The sequence below is a fragment of the Dreissena polymorpha genome, chromosome 7, assembly GCF_020536995.1.
Source record: "Dreissena polymorpha isolate Duluth1 chromosome 7, UMN_Dpol_1.0, whole genome shotgun sequence".
Taxonomy (NCBI): Eukaryota; Metazoa; Mollusca; class Bivalvia; order Myida; family Dreissenidae; genus Dreissena; species Dreissena polymorpha.
The window spans coordinates 87971552-87984487 of record NC_068361.1 but is presented as its reverse complement, the minus strand read 5'-3'; the positions used below and the strand labels follow the sequence as shown (position 1 = coordinate 87984487).

The following is a 12936-nucleotide window of genomic DNA, read 5'->3' as shown; positions in this document are numbered from 1 at the left end:
CCGAGTGGGTACCGAAATCCCCATGTTATTTTGTTAAAAAGTGACATAAATAATACTTAACATTGCATAGCTTTATATGGGACATTTATTAATCATTATAATTGAAAGTGCAGACCAACAAAACGGAGGCATCGATAAGTTTTTATGCTCCCCCAAAAAAAATTTGGGGGGCGTTATAGTCGCCGCTTCGTCTGTCCGTCCGTGTGGCCGTCCGTCCGTCCGTGCACAATGTTTGTCCGGGCTATTTCTCAGCAACTAATGACCGGAATTCAATTAAACGTTATGGGAAGCTTCACTACCAAGAGGAGATATGCAAATTATCAGCCGGTTCTGGTCGGATGATTTTTCACAGAGTTATGACCCTTTGAAATTGTCCGTTAACAGTACATATAGTGCAATTATTGTCCGAGCTATTTCTCAGCAACTAATGACCGGAATTCAATGAAACTTTATGGGAAGCTTCACTACCAAGAGGAGATATGCAAATTATCAGCCGGTTCTGGTCGGATGATTTTTCACAGAGTTATGACCCTTTGAAATTGTCCGTTAACAGTACATATAGTGCAATTATTGTCCGAGCTATTTCTCAGCAACTAATGACCGGAATTCAATGAAACTTTATGGGAAGCTTCACTACCAAGAGGAGATGTGAATATTATCAGCCGGTTATCGTCGAATGATTTTTCACAGAGTTATGGCCCTTTGAAATTGTCCATTGTACATATAGTGCAATTCTTGTGCGAGCTATTTCTCAGCAACTTATTACGGTAATCCAATGAAACTTTATGGGAAGCTTCACTACCAACAGGAGATGTGCATATTTCAGCCGGTTATGGTCGGATGATTTTTCACAGAGTTATGGCCCTTTAAAAATTTTAAATTGCTAAACCTTCCATCGTATAATTTTGTCCAAAGTTATGCCCCTCAAGACGTTTCCTTTTATCTAAATATATAGTGCAATATTGTGAAAAAAAAACTTTGGGGAGCATCATCCGTCTCCGACGGATTTTTGTTTTAAACAGTAACATAAAATAGATTGTTTCTGGCATGAAAAGCGATTTATGTCGTTGATTTCGTTAAGTTACGCAAATACCAATATGCCCTATTAGCTTACATATACACGTGATATAATTCATACTTAATTTTGCTTATATGACATTTTCAGTTTCTGAAATAAAATAATTTTCTTTAAGGAGGATGTAGGTAATTTTGATAATTATCCACATTAAAGCTTCCACTCGCACTTGTCAAGATCACATTTTCGCGTTGGAAATTGTAAAAATTAAATTCCTTTAAATTATCTTTCTGGATACCGACTGTCCGAGTTACATAAACATTATTTACACCGTTTCTTTATATTTCTTTTCCTTTTTTAACAAAATAAACGAAACTCGTTTAATAAATTAGATCAATGCATTCGGCTTGTATAGCAAATGGCGGACAGGTCGTTAGCAACCGGCGCGCACGATTTATCGATCGCTGATTGGTCGATCGATATTTAAATACGAATATGACAGTTGGCGAGATGTCAATTGTGTAGTGCTTGTAAATATTATTGTATTTTAATCGATTTCCATTATTGAAACATTTTTCTCTTTTCATGATCAATGTTTTGACACAGTAAACTTATATAAAATACTAACTTAAAATTAGATTTATTATACGTGATTAACAAAATAGAGGATGCGGTTTTTTGTGTGTACATAAATGTTTACACTGGTTTTATATAAACTGATCGCACGACGTGGATTTGTTAATATTACTATAAATAACACATCTGTGCTTTTCTTTTGTTTTCTTTTTTTTTTATATAATATAAAACATATAATGTAAACATGTGTATAAGCACATTATGTTTTATATGGCATAATAAATATTTGTTTCCAATTAAATTCTTGTTCTCGAAGAAGGATTTGCGGTTGATTTTGAATTTTGGAGTTTTCTACAGGGTTTTTAATTTTTAGTGTGTAAAATATTTTGTTCGTTTTGTTTTGTTTGTGCAAGTATGTTTTCTACGAATGATGTTTGAGTACATGGTGTGTTATTTGTATTGGTAATAGATTTAATATGTATGGGTATGCTTTTGATTAATGTGTAATACATTAGGAAATTGCTTGAAGGTATTCCGTATATGTAACATATATTATCAAAAGAATAAAAGTCCTTAATCCTGTAATCGTACAATTGTTCGACATATTAAATGTTTCGTTCAAACCAATGTTAATATAAAAAAACGTCTTATTGTTTGAAGATATGTCTTTATTGTTCCATGAAATAGTTTTACTGCTGGTTTTGGTTTATAGATAATGAGTAACATTACTCCATGCCGGTAGAACACTAGATAGAAATATGTTTTCGTTTGCAATTTCATGTAAAATATTCAAAAAGTAAGAAATCACCATATTTTTTAGAATTTTCTGGTCGAATAATTTCGATTTACTCGTATTGGTATTATCTAGGTAAATTTTAACCCAGCTGCATTTGATTGCATTCAAGAATGAGGCAATGTCCGTTAATTGGATACCTCCATTTTCTACAGATTGAATTTACTGAGTGCGGATTTTATATCGTTAAAAATATCATTTGGTGGATTTGGGAGAACTGTTGGTACATAAACTAATTAGGGAGTGCAAACGTTTTCAACACTGCGTTTTTCCGATTAGTGTACGTTTACGGTGTTGCCAAGATTTCAAGCAGTATTTTAATTTCGGTTATTTAGGCAGTATGTTTTTCGAACTGTTTCATTTATATTATTTGTAAATGTATTTCTGTAATGTAACGGTTTATAACATATCGTTAATCATTTATTCTTATGAGTTTATTCTTATGATGGAAATTAATAAGGATAATGGGTATATTTCAGTAATATGTATATGCAATGTTAAGATGAATTTTGTGTGTAATGTAACTGTTCATAACATATCGTTTATCGTTTATTCTTATGAGTTTATTCTTATGATGGAAATTAAAAGGAATAATATGTATATTTCAATAATATGTATATGCAATGTTAAGATAAAGTTTGAGAATTTAATAATACATCTTGGGAAGTATTTGCATAAACTAAGACCTGATTTAAGATTTATTTCAAGTAAGAACGCAAATACGTTTACACCCAGGATGGGGTATAATTGGAATCAATAAAATGAAAAGTCAGACCTGATTTAAGATATAATCCAAATAAAAACACAAATACGTTTACACCCAGGGTGGGATAATTGGGATTAATAAATTGGAAAGTCAATCAGACAAAAGAATCAAAGGTCATATACTTAACAATGAGTCCAGAGTCAGCATATAGATACGAGATTTTAAGTAACACGCATGGTCAACAAACAGCACAGATGAAAGGGTCACCTATTGTCTGGGATACAAAAGTTAAGGTACTAACGAATGTAAAGGAATTACTCTATACCAATATAAATTGATTAGTACCAATATAAATTGATTAGATTTTAATATATTCGCCAAGCAAGTAAATACATGAAAAAGTGTTCCTTCTAGAATATTCTGACTAATCAACCAATGAATAATAACCATACTAGCTGAGGACCAATCAAAATCTTAAAAGAAAATATATGCAAATTAATTTAGAGACAAAATGGGGATGTTTAGAAGGAAAGCGGCACTCCGCGGTTAGGTTAGAAAGATACTACAGCTAGACTTAGAAAATAATATTTAGACTAAAAATACAATTTTGATGTTAGGAAATAGTTAGAAAAATAAAAGAAATAATTTTGAGAAGTCAGAGACTTGTTTTACTTTCAGCAAATACATTGACATTCGATTACGTGACACGTGTTTAACTGGTGCCGTGATCAGGATCAACCCAGGATCAACGGAAGTGCCACTTCTTTCACAGGCCAGAAGGACAAAATCGTGCCGAACTTCCACAACAAACGGGCAAAGTCGGTGTGTGACTGACTTATTTTCCTATGGTTAATTATCAAAGATGGCAGATCAAGCGGTTCCATAATTCTTTCAAAATTTAAGTGAACAAATTAGAGGTGTATCAAATGCTATCGGAACTCAAAGCGTCTCACAGGTAGTTCAAACTTATGACGGAAATCCGAAAGAATACAAAAATTGGATCAAAAACATAGAGAAATATGGGGTACTTTAACGTTTGGCGGGGGGTCAATTGAAGTTAGTAGGTAACCGATCTAGTAGGGGACTTGTTAACGATAACATTCAGAGGTATTTGACTGATTTTCCTGATGAGTCATGGGCAACCTTAAAAAATGAACTTAAAGCAAGATTCGCAGAAATCCAGGACCCTCATTATGCTCTCGCTCTCTTAAAAACGGTCAAACAACAACCCGACGAAAATATACAATTATTCGCGGAAAGGCTCCTGCCTTTATCGAATGAAGCGTATGAAAATGTTGAGGATAACCGCGAAATTATCGAAATTCCGTTAATTGGAACTTTAATTGACGGCCTGAGACATGATTATTTTCGCCTTAAATTAATGCGTGAAAATCCAACTACTTTAGCGTTGGCCGTTAATTCCGCAACGGCTGAGCAGAACATAAGAGCAAGATTCGAATTAAGGTCACATTTAAGTCATAATCACGTTCAAACGCCACTTAATAGACCTGTACCCATGGAAATTGATCATTTGAGACCATCAAACACTTGCATGTATTGTAAGAAACAGGGTCATGTTATACAAGACTGTAGACGTAGGAAAAACGAACTAAATGCAAACGCGGTAGGTCGAAACGGTTATGCAGTGGGACAAAACGGTTACGCACGCAAGAACGAATATGACAAAAATTGGAAAGACAAAATAGACTGTTGGAATTGTGGAAAATTGGGACACTTCAGTAGAGAATGTACTCAAAGAAAACCGTACCTTAAAAAAAACTAGGAGCGTCTTACCAAAAAGGGGTCTATGGTAATGAAGCGTTAAGACGTATAATATTGCTTTGTGTGGAAATCCAAATTATTGTCTCATTTCAATAGGAAATTGTAAATTTAGGAGCTTGATAGATTCAGGAGCAGAACTTTCCTTACTCAGTAAAAATGCTTATGATCTATTAAAAAACAAACCACCACTTAAAATGACAAAAATCAATCTAAAGGCGGTTGATGGTAACTCGCTATACGTTCGCGGGAATGTCAAATTAAAATTTAAAATAGGAAATATATATATTGAACATCCATTTTTTTTTTGTTGAAAACATAAATAGGAACGTAATACTAGGAAGAGATTTCTTACAAGATAACGGTGTCCGTTTATACTTTGATCTAGGATGTTTAAGGATAAACGATTGTTATGTACCACTAGAAGAAGATGTACACCTTTCAATAATAGCGAGGCTAACTAGACATACCGTTCTTAAACCACAAACTGCATAAAGACTCCTTGCTAAGACTAAAAGAAACAGCATACACTCAAATCAAAATTATGACTTCACTGGAATAAGTAATTCTTTCTTTGATAATGAACCCGGTTTAACAATTGTTAACTCAGTAGTCAAGGCAACGCGTGATCGTAGATTCCCCATTCTAATTATAAACAATACTCATAAAACAATTAGACTAAAACGTAATTGTCCCATAGGCCAACTTCAATCTATTCAAGATAACAAAATATGTTCCATAGAAAGCGTTATCAAAAATAATACACCCACATCAGGCTTGTCTAAAGATGAGATCCTATCAGATTTACATGTAGCTGGAGATCAAAAAGAAAATGTTCTCCCGGTACTCTTAAAACACAGAACTCTCTTTGCAAGAAATAATTTAGAATTAACACAAACTACAGCGATAGAATTTAACATCGATACAGGGGACCATCCTCCCATTAAATTAAGGCCGTATCGAACACCATTAAACAATAAGGTATTCATAGATAGAGCTATTGACGAAATGCTAGCGGCAAACATAATAAGCCCATCAAGAAGTCCGTGGAGTTTCCCTATTGTTTTAGTAGATAAAAAGAAAAATAACCTTGATTTAAATAAAGATAATAAAGAGGAGAAAAGGTTTTGCATCGATTTCAGACAGCTTTACAAAATTACAAAACCAATTGCCTATCCATTACCATTAATAGATGATATATTGGCGTTATTAGGGAAAAGTAAATATTTCACCAGTTAAGATTTGATATCGGGGTATTGACAAATACCTATAAAAGAAGAAGACAGAGAAAAAACAGCCTTTGCTTCAGGGTTCAGGGGTCTATTTCACTTTAACGTCATGCCATTCGGTGCGTCTGGGGCGGGATCAATATTTCAAGAATTAGCTAATAAAGTGCTTAAGGGTTGTGAAGGATTCGCCGTAGCATGTTCAGATGATATTCTAATATTTTCACCTAACTTGCAATCTCATTTATCACACGTAGATACAGTACTACAGAGTCTCAGTAAACATAACCTAAAGCTTAAACTATCGAAATGCCAATTCTTACAAAGAGAGACTAGATACCTAGGCTTCATCATATATCAAAACGGTATACGACCGGATCCGTTAAAAGTGGAAGCGATCCGACAATTCCCTAGGCCAAAGTGCGTACGCGATGTACGATCTATCTTAGGTGCGGCGGTATATTATATGAGATTCTGTCCATCGTATTCAGAAGTAGTCGAGCCTCTCATCAATCTCACGAGAAAGAATGTCCCATTTACATGGTCAAAACAACGTGAAGATAGTTTCATACAATTAAAAGACTCATTAACACAAATTCCTTACCTTTCCTATCCGGACCCAAATAAAGGTTATATTCTGTATACTGATGCCTCTGATAAATGCGTAGGAGCTTGTTTAACTAAAAAATGTGAGGATAACGAAACTGGAGATTATGTAGGTGAAAAACCGATATTCGTTCTATCACACCGATTAAACCCAACACAAATAAAATATAGTACCATTGAGAAAGAATGTTAAAGCATATTTTACAGTCTGAATAAATTGCACCATTATTTACACAACGCCGAATTTGTTATCAGGACAGATCATAGATCATTGAAATATTTACTCGAGTCTCCGATGCAAAACAAGAAAATACAATTATGGGCCTTTAGTATAGCGGGTTACAACTGCAAAATTAAATTTATATCGGGGAAAAAAGAATATTATTGCCGACTTTCTAAGCCGACCCCCAAACACCAAAATAACCAATGACCGAGGCGACCAAACGCAAATAGAGTTAGATATTAACGATAAACATTATACGATTAATTCGAAAATAAATGGACAGGACCAGACGCGCGAAATAAATGTAATTGACTGTACACATATTGATCACAGACAAATAATTGATAATAGCACAATCCCACAAACAGTTATAAATGACGAGACAATAGAAACCGATCAAATAAACGATTGTAACATGGAAATTGAACAAGTAAAAGACCCTCACATATCTGAGATTAAAACGAGATTAAAATTAGGGAAACAAAACAAACACGAAGATGATAAATTTAATATGGTTGATGGGATACTATACTACATATCGAGCGTCGATGAAGAACCTACCTTTAGGCTTTTTGTACCTAAACACCTGACAGGTTCAGATATCAATCAATATCATGACGAAAACGGACATGGTGGTTCTCAAAGACTTTTTCATACCATAAAAAAGAAATATTATTGGCCTAAAATGTTCAAAGAATTGAATGATTATGTGTCGAAATGCATTGTCTGTCAAAGTAGAAACTTGAAAGCAATTAAAGCTCCCGTATCATCAGAAACCGCAATACCGCCATTCCCTTTCTCGGTTGTTTCCATAGATATATGCGGGCCATACCCAACAACGCTTTCCGGAAATAAGTATATAATATGTTTCGTAGATCAATATCCAAGATACATAGAAGCATTCCCATCACCAGATAAATCTTCTAATAGCGTAATACACCTGTTAGTGAACGGGATTTATTGTCGTCATTCATGTCCCATTCGAATAAATTACCGATAATGGTAAAGAATTCACTAGCACGGCATTTACAGAAACATTAAAATCAATGAATATCCAACATGTCAAAACGTCCACATTTCACCCCGAAGCTAACGGCAAGAATGAGCGCTCTCACTCAACTATGAACAATATACTCTCAAAACTCGTTCAAGAAAATGTACAGCAATGGGATTTACATTTAAACATGTCTTGAGCAGCTACAAGATTTTCCACTTCAGAAACATCAAAACATTCACCTTTCTTTTTAGTATTTAACAGAGACCCCATTCTTCCCATAAACAATTTGTTAAAACCTAGACGTAGATATCACGGCGAAGATTATCATAAAATAATATTAGAAGAACAACACAAATCATTTAAAAAGGTGTGTGCACAAATTCAAAAATCTAAATATAAACAAGCCGAATATGCGAATAAAAATACAAAAGACATCAAATTCGAAATCAACGACCCCGTTTACTATAAAAACGTTCAACGTACAAATAAATTAGACAGTAAATGGAGGCCATATTATCGTATAATCGAACAAAAATCACCGTTAACATACGTCATAAAGAATCAATTAGACAACTCAACTATTAAAGTTCATGCTGACCAAATAAGACATGCTAATATAAATGAATGGCCTATATTAAATACTAATACGGGACGCCCCATAAGGAAAGCAAATTTAGCTTTTGCCGAAAATAGTGAGTCTGATAGTGATTCAAGTCAATCAATACAAGGATTACCTATCATTACTAAGCAAACCCGCCGAATTCGGGACAATTTTGACAATGAAGAAGATATCCCTTTAGCGGAATTGCAAAGGCATTTAAGACACAAACAATTCAAATACTATGCGTCAAACTCTAGCGAATCTGATACGCGTCAATACGATCGGGTTGAACCACTATATCCGCCCCCATGTCAATCGGACAACGATTCAACCGATAATCGCATGCAAATTGACGAAATAGCTATTAAGCATAAAAAAAGAAAATCCATCCGACAACGTCAAAGATCTAATAAATCTATTAAGAAAGTGATTTTCACGTGCCTTGAGGCAATAGCTGATCATATGTAATATTTACCGTAACGGCCACACAAGCAACGTTGACGTCTATACGCTTGAATGACTCCAAGTTATGTAAACAGCATGAAGTGTAGTAACCAAATCGTGATAATATACTTCTTCTTTATAATATTTCAGATGATGTTGCCATCATTTGTTTTGATTTTACCGTTGCGCATGATCGGGGGGCTTGTGATTAATGAAAATGTTATTTTTCAAAAAGTTAACGAAGTGTCTGTGACCAGAGCTCATTGGCAAATAGCCCTACTTCTCGATACCACCGTCTTCTCTACGTTTCTTACCCTGCTTGAAACAAGACTAGATAATATCACAAATACCACGAACGTCATGACGTTCAAATTCCAACGGAATGACCTACTATTACAAACGGACGCTTTTGAGCAATCATTAACACAACTCCATACGGAAATTGAATACATCCGTTCTGACCAAGACAACGTACTTGACAGTTATCTAGATTATAAAACGCTCAGTGATACCCAGAAACGCTCATTGTTACCTCTAGGCGGAGTCTTTAAATTTCTTTTCGGCACAGCTGACGATTCTGACATCCGTAATATTCAAATGCACGTTAATCAACTTCAAGAAAGTCAGAAAACTATTATCCATGTGTTACAAAATAGTTTATCCATTATCAATGTTACCCAACAACACATAACTGAAAATCGCCACTCCATTAACACTCTGATATCTACTCTTAGACAGCTTGACGAAAAAATCACGCACACATATGAGCGTTTGCAGGCAATGACACATGCTGTTCAAGATTACACGGTGAATTACAACTCACTGAAGATCATGATTGATGAATTACGTCGGGCTGTTTTACACGCATCACTATATCTAGAAACTTTTAAAGGACAACTTAATATGCTCAGCACCGGCAAACTTTTTCCATCTCTTATTTCACCTATTCACCTGAAAGACGTACTATTGGACACTGCGACAAAACTGCCTAATAATTTACAACTACCAGCTAATCCCAAGACCGACCTATGGCATTATTACCAATCTACCTCGAGGACCGCCATAATGTCACCTACCGCTATTATCATTACAATGGACATCCCTCTCCTTGAGATAGGAGCTTCTTTCGACGTATATGAAGTATTCAATTTCGATATGCCCTATTCACCTGCTAACGAAACTATAAATGACAACAAAATCCACTATAACATGTCCGCTAGATACGAACTAGAAACTAAAGGTTTCTTGATTGATCAAGCGCGAAATCAGTACTGCCTATTGACAGATTATGAACTGAGAACTTGTCAAGCGCGACGTACATGTGTCGTACAATCTCCATTCTACCAAGTGGACATGTCTAAATTATGCGTCATCGCCATTATGATTAACAACACTCAGCACATAAAAGATTATTGCAAGGTGATCATACACCCTAACACAATCTTACCTGATGCCAAATATTTAGGATCTGGTAACTGGGCGATAGTCTCTAGACAAGACCTACGCCTCGTAACAATATGTCAAGACCATTCCCAAAATAAAGTATCCGCTCGCGCGATCGCTCCCATAGACATTGTTAATGTACCCATGAACTGCCGCGCATACAATGAACACTTTACGTTAAATGATTGGTACATTAACTCCAGTCAAACCTGCCTTCAAACCGACAAACTCGAATTACAACGATTACAAACAACGATTTTCGAATTACAACGATTACAAACAACGATTTTCACCAAAAGCATACATACAAGATGTCATACTTTATTTCTACATTTCAAGACATGGACACAATAGAACACACACACATGGCATGTCAATATTCACATACATGATGACGTCAGGGGAAATACATATTGACACCATGGTCTTCCTCATTGACTACTACGACATACCGGTTTTACATCAACAAATGTACGACCACTTATCAAGCGTAAATCACAAACAGAATATCTTTCTCTGCAAAGCCATCATAGGAACATACGGTTTCGATTATCTCCAATCCATAAAAGCATTTCGCTTTCTCATACGGTCAACGTCACTCCCGAGGAAATTTCGCAAACACATGTCCATCACTATATTTTTCCACACTGATAATCAGCAGCTATATGCTCGCGCACATCAATTCATCACTACAAGTCGCCGCGGAAAGACATTCGTACATCCACATATTCTTTGTCAAATCTGTCTACGCTTTAATTTTTGCGGCGATAGAACACATTGTTGCAATCAAGGTTATCACATCACATGTGGAACTCCACATCAGGTCATAATGAATAGACCCTTATGCCGTTTTTGCTTCAAAGAACTACAGGAATCGGATTTACAATTAATCCACGCTCGGCATGCACTACCACATTCCCGTAAGTTAAGAGGTAAACAACATTACCACTCAAAAAAGGTCACGCAACTCAAACAAACAGATAACTACGACTGGTCAATACGATTCCTGTTCAATCCACCCAAATGAAATAGTCATGGTGTACATGCATCACTGTATTATATTGTGTTGTTTTGTCGTATGCTATTGTCATTATCTTGTAATCATCATATTTAGTAACAAACTTATATTTAATCTCATATGAACTTAGCAAGTAATATGTATACATTGTACTCCAACCAAAATCTTCACATATTTTATCGTTACGAAAAAAAAGACGAAAATAATAACAATTAATTTTTTTAATATCATAAAATATTTAAAAAATTAAAATAAAGGGAAAGCTGTGTAATGTAACGGTTTATAACATATCGTTTATCATTTATTCTTATGAGTTTATTCTTATGGTGGAAATTAATAAGGATAATGGGTATATTTCAGTAATATGTATATGCAATGTTAAGATGAAGTTTGTGTGTAATGTAACAGTTTATAACATATCGTTTATCGTTTATTCTTATGAGTTTATTCTTATGATGGAAATTAATAAGGATAATATGTATATTTCCATAATATGTTTATGCAATGTTAAGATTAAGTTTGAGAATTTAATAATACATCTTGGGAAGTATTTGCATAAACTAAGACCTGATTTAAGATTTATTTCAAGTAAGAACGCAAATACGTTTACACCCAGGGTGGGGTATAATTGGAATCAATAAAATGAAAAGTCAGACCTGATTTAAGATTAAATCCAAATAAGAACACAAATACGTTTACACCCAGGGTGGGATAATTGGGATTAATAAATTGGAAAGTCAACCAGACAAAAGAATCAAAGGTCATATACTTAACAACGAGTCCAGAGTCAGCATATAGATACGAGATTATAAGTAACACGCATGGTCAACAAACAGCAAAGATGAAAGGGTCACCTATTGTCTGGGATACAAAAGTTATGGTACTGACGAATTACTCTATACCAATATAAATTAATTAGTACCAATATAAATTGATTAGATTTTAGTATATTCGCCAAGCAAGTAAATACATGAAAAATTGTTCCTTCTAGAATATTCTGACTAATCAACCTATGAATAATAACCATACTAGCTGAGGACCAATCAAAAAGAAAATATATGCAAATTAATTTAGAGACAAAATGGGGATGTTTAGAAGGAAAGCGGCACTCCGCGGTTAGGTTAGAAAGATACTACAGCTAGACTTAGAAAATAATGTTTAGACTATAAATACAATTTTGATGTTAGGAAATAGTTAGAAAAATAAAAGAAATAATTTTGAGAAGTCAGAGACTTGTTTTACTCTCACCAAATACATTGACATTCGATTACGTGACATTTCTAACGTGGTGGCTTCATCTGATGTCCAAATGAATTTCATTTCTTTTTTATGATGGACATTACTTGGTTTTAAATTTCCTTCTCGTGGCACAGTACATTTTCTTTTGTTTAGTTTAAGACCCGATGTCATTCCGAAAAGGGTTAGCGACTCTATTAGGTTATGGAATGAGTAACTATTGTCATTTAATATATAAGTTGCATCGTCAGCAAATAGGAACTGTTTAATTTT

General features: G+C 34.6%; 1 long non-coding RNA gene across 1 annotated transcript; it reads left to right on the top strand.

Annotated features, from left to right (window-relative positions):
• The first annotated feature begins 1928 nt into the window (after nt 1–1928).
• LOC127839081 (uncharacterized) lies at nt 1929–12651 on the top strand. Its single transcript, XR_008030142.1, has 2 exons — nt 1929–3640; nt 12548–12651. It is a non-coding gene; the product is annotated as an uncharacterized LOC127839081 (long non-coding RNA).
• The last annotated feature ends 285 nt before the right edge of the window (nt 12652–12936 follow it).